Below are 5,508 nucleotides of genomic sequence, written 5' to 3' on the forward strand. Positions count from 1 at the left end.
TATGAGGAGAACTGCTCTACGCCAGAGTCAGCAACCTACAGCCTGTGGGCCAAATCCACCCTGCCAAGAGGATGGATTAAAAGAGCAGATGGGTGGCTGGGTACAGCACTCCCTGCCAGGGAAAAGGGTGGCAGCAGTGGCCAGATGAGAAGCGCCTTGCTTTTAGACTGAGCACCAATAATTCAGGCCCGTGCTCCTAAAAGGTTGCCAACCTCTGCTTTGCACCAACGACAAGCATCCATGTGGCAAAGGATGACTCACCTCTGTTATTAAATAACGCAACCACAAACCTAACCTCATTTCTCTATTATGCTACAGACTTTACCATAAAAGACATTACTGTAGTAGATTCAGATTGGGAAATAGCAACCAAGGCATTTTAATAGAAGTAAACTAACATTCATTTGAAGCTTTATTAATTGGTTTGCTGTTGCTAGCCTTTTCAGCCACACAAAGTCCTCCTTAGGCAAAATTACAACTTTCACTTTCAATTTCCATTGCTATAATTGTGTAAATGCACTTTCCTCGTTAAGCCACTGCAACCATTTGGGGGGAGAATACAGATATCACAGACCGATGTGTATACTGCCCTGCTCACAAGTGTTTGGTATGATCTGCCACGAAAAACATCATGTAAATCAATCGGTATTGCTGGCCTTTTTCCACTTCACCATATGACTAGACCTCACAAATAACTAACACCAGAATACCACACACAGACCTAATTAAATAAAGATGGTATGTTTGACACTTATAAGCCAGGACACTCAACATTTTCTTTTTGAAAGGTCTGTTTGTAGGATATTTTGTACACTGATGGGCATAAGAGTTCTCCAGAACAGAAATCCAACTATTAAAATATTATTCCTGTATCAAGTAGACCAGAACACTAATTACGCACAAGTATGCACTCAAAATCCTTGTAAAAACAGCAATCTATAAAGGTTAAAAAAACCCCCAAAAAACAAAAACTTAACTGCTTTGTAGGCTTAACCCACTAAAATACCTACATATTAAGGAAAAAAAAAAAGATTTAAAACTCCCAGTTGGGGAAAAAAAGCAAACAAAACTCTGCCAAGAAATACAGTCTGCAAAGCTACCAGCAACATTTGTACCTTCAGAAGCAAGACAAAAAACCCCCAACTCTCCGATTTCTGGATGACTAGTTCAAAAAGAAGTATATTAAAATTTAGCTACAGAAATGCAATTATTTTAGATTAATTCTTCAAAAAAAGTTCACAGGCAAACTTCCTGCAAAAATTCTCACCTTGTAGATAAGACTAAAAAATAAAACCTACTGGAACTGTTTTATGGGACCATTTCCTGGGTTTCAGGCTTTTAAATTCAAGCAGCATATAAAGAAGCATTTACATTGCGTTTGAAAGGCAAACAATGCAACATTTAAAAAAAAATAATCCATGAGTTTTACTGTTAAATCCAGTGCTGCTTTTATATAGTTAAGTAGTACAATGTCAAACTTCAAACACAAGATACTTGAAGCAAAGATGACAGTTTTCTACCATGCTCATTAAAAGAAAAATGCTGTCAAAGCTCAGTAAACAACTGTTCAAGAAATTAAACTTGCCTGAAAGATTCATGCATTTCCACCAAATCAAACAGTGCAGTTACTTACTGCAAAAGCAAGGACTCCAAATGACTCACAACAGTGAAAAGAAAGATGATTTGTAAAGGGTAAAAGAGCTGGATTTCACTTGTTGCCTCCACAATTTACAAAGAATACCTTAAGTTGCTATGAAGGGTTGTAGCTAGTAAAGTTCAGAGAGATCAAGAGCAGCAAATTGTTTCCCCTACTTTTGGGGGAAGACAAGATTATATGTCCTTATGCCCTCAGCTGACAGGATAAGGTGATTCAGTCTTTAACAAAGGGTGTTTCTCACAAATATTTCAGGACTAAATTAATGTTAAGAATAAAAATGACATGTTTCAATGACCTCTTCCAGGGGATCACCAAGATTGGACACATTTTCATCAGAACCTCTGAACTTGAGGAACGTTTGGAACCCACCAGAGCTATGATCCGCCTAACATCAGATCAAATTAGTAAAAAGCAGGTGCGTTTAGGATCTCTGCATCCTGGAGAGACACACAGATGCGTTCCTTATCAAACAAGAACCTTTCGCTCCAGAAGCAACGCCAGAACATCTATAAATGAACAGAACTGCTCATCGCTCTGAAGTACTTCCAGCTATTCTCTCCTCACAGAAATACAACCGCTTCCAAGGTCAAACTGAAGTGCAGTTCAGGTGCAGTTCATGTAAAACTTTAAATCCTACACATCTCAGTAATATTACGAGAGCTCATCTACGCTGGAATTCTACACAGCTTTGTAATCTTCCACAAATCAGGTGCAGAATCAAATGTCTTGCATCAAAATACCATCTTCCTTTTGGTCATAGAGTTTTTACAGCATGCTGTAGAAAACCATCAAGTGGGACAAGTTCCAAACAAAAGCCACTTCACAAACATAAGGGCTCTAATACGTTACAGTGTGTTTATGTCTGGGCATAAATAGGGAAAACAGCAATTCAGGATCCATTGCCACTGTATCTCATACCTACCCTTCACTTCACTTACGCCAATTCATGAGTTTCATAATTGACTAACATTACTATATATTAAGCAAGCTGAAAGAGCAAACACAAGATTGAATCTTTAATCTTTTCAGCCAGTGGTTTTTCTTCAAGTTGTTGAAACAAAGGGTTTTTTATCTGATGCTGTAGGCTGCTGTACAGTGTATATACTGAATCACAACATTTTTCCATATTCAGAAATTAAATTCCCACTTAAGAGGTTATGATAAAAAGCTAGGCCACGTTTTCCTGGAAATAAGCAACCAGAACAAAACCAGTCAGAGGATAAGGAACTGAAATACAAATCTAGAGACCTGGGCTCTAAATCACACCTCTAGCAATGACTCACTACACTGCGTGAAAAGGGAACCACCTCTTTCCTGAGTCTGTGTTCCTACCTGTAACGTTAGAATAAGTTTTGTAAACCAAACATATGGAGGAAAAGCATTGTACAAGCATCTCCCTCAAATAATAGGACTGTCCAAATGTTTTACCTTGCAAGAAAAAGCAAAGCCTGGCATAACAATCACATTTGCCATCACAATAAAAACAATGCACAGCAAGATATACAGCAAGGCTGAGTTTGCATCATGTGTGGAAATGGTTCAATATGGTGAGTAATTTAAAAGATGACACAGGGTATTCTCAAGTAATTATATTACTAATTAGAATAACCAGATTTGTTTTTCTTTTCCAACCACACAAGTCACAAATCTTGCCAGTTCCCAAACTCCTTCATATTTACGTACTGCAAGCACTATGCCTACAAAAAAGTCCGGCCTCATACACTTGCAGTCTGTTCTTCCTCTCGCTATTAAATTTGTACAGACAGCCCCAAAACCTGACTTCTAGAAAGCTTTTAAACCCTTCCACTGAAGAATTTTCCACTGAACAAGTATTAGACCAGCCAAGCGTCAGAGTACCAGGACACATTTTGATATGGTTTCAGAAATAAGACCGATAATTATCCAAAGTCCATCCTTTTTAACTGTTTTGGTAGAAGCCTTACTCAAGGCTATGCTCTACAATACTTCTGTTTCCCCCCGCGCACGTTAGCATTTCGAGCAGTAATAACACCACATTAAAGCACATTATTTGTAAGACAAATCAATCTCAGGGTGGGATCTAAGGCGAGTCTTTTCCCCAGTGGATTGGAAAGAATACTTTCATTTTATTTCATTATATATCACTTCTGAATTGCTAAAGACATCTGCATGAAAACAATTTAAAAAAAAAAAAACCTCCATCTGTTCCTACTGCATATTTTCACTTGAAGTCCCAGCCTGGCATCTGTGGCATAAGTATGGTGAAAATACGTGCGTCACGCTACAAGAAGGACAAACATTAAAAGCAAAAAGTTCTCACTTTCATACAAACAACTAAAATAAAACAGGAAAACGTTATCGGAAAAGTTTCTAAATAGATTTTTAAGTTTTCTTTGGAGGCACTAGATGCTGTTTTCCTAGTTGCAATGTGAGAGGCGACCACAAAGAGAAAAAAAGCTCCTCTGAAGCAGATGGTTTTACTTCCTCCTATGCCAGGGTAGGAGGAAGCTCCACGCTACACCTGTTCTTCCTCTGGCTCTCACCCCGGGGGCTCTGCAACACGCAGCCCAGAGAGCCTCGTCCTGGCATATTCATTCATTCGCACCCGACTATTCGTTCAGCTGCTTTCATTCAGGAGATAACATTTATCTGCCCCCTCAACTCCTGTACAACCCAAACATGTCTTCATCACCAACCAGCATTTTTTAGGAATCCCTGCAATACATGCACAACCTTGCACGTTTCCTATCGATTCTCTCATCTTGATTATTTTCGCATTAAGCTTGGTTTAACCATTTCTGAACTGCCTGGCTTTGAAAAATGCTTCTTCACATGAAAGGGAATGCAAAAAACTAGAACTGTTGGCTCAGAAACGAGACCTTTTATTAAACCGACTCAGAAATGGAAAAAAAAATAAATCATTTTCAGCACATTTTCGGGCCCAACAGCGATTCCCGTGAAAAGGTATTTAAATCCAAAAGCTTGCAAAGAAGTTTGCAAAGGCTGTTTCTCTGAAAACGTTGCAAAGCCCGAAAGCCTGCAAAGAAGCTTGCAAAGGTGGTTCCCATTAAAAGATATTTAAATACGAAATCTTGCAAAGAAGTTTGCAAAGGCTGTTTCCCTGAAAAGGTATTTAAACTCAAAAGCTTGCAAAGGCGGTTCCCCTGAAAAGGTATTTAAATCTGAAAGCTTGCTAAGAAGCTTGCAAAGGCTGCTTCCCTGAAAAAGGTATTTAAACCTACAAGCTTGCAAAGGTGGTTCCCATGAAAAGGTATTTAAACCCCAAAGCTTGCAAAGGCAGTTCCCATTTAAAGGTATTTAAACTTGACAGCTTGCAAAGAAGTTTGCAAAGGCTGTTTCCCTGAACCGTTGCAAAGCCCGAAAGCCTGCAAGGAAGCTTGCACAGGGAGTCCCCGTGAAAAGGTATTTAAATGCAAACGCTTGCAAAGAAGCTTGCATTAGCTGTTTTGCTGAAAAGGTATTGAAACCCAAAAGCTTGCAAAGGTGGCTCCTGTGGAAAGGTGTTTAAACCTGAAAGCTTGCAAAAGCGGCTCCCATGAAAGGGTAAAATTTAAATGTGGAAGTTTGCAGAGGCTGTTTCCCTGAAAAGGTACTGAAACCCAAAAGCTTGCAACGGCAGCTCCCGTGGAAAGGTGTTTAAATGTGAAAGCCTGCAAGGAAGTTTGCAACGGCCGTTTCCCCTGGAAAGGTGTTTAAACCCGAAAGGCTCCCGTGACACGGGACTGAACCCCGAGAGCTCGCCAAGAAGCGCATCTCCAACTACGCGAGCTGTCCCAAGCGCAGAGCGCGCACGCCCCCGAGGAGCCCGGCTGAGGCGGGCGCTGCGCGGGGCGGGGGGAGCGCGCGAGGCC

The sequence above is a fragment of the Crocodylus porosus genome, unplaced genomic scaffold (genome assembly GCF_001723895.1).
Source record: "Crocodylus porosus isolate Cpor-Errol unplaced genomic scaffold, CroPor_comp1, whole genome shotgun sequence".
Lineage (NCBI taxonomy): Eukaryota > Metazoa > Chordata > Crocodylia > Crocodylidae > Crocodylus > Crocodylus porosus.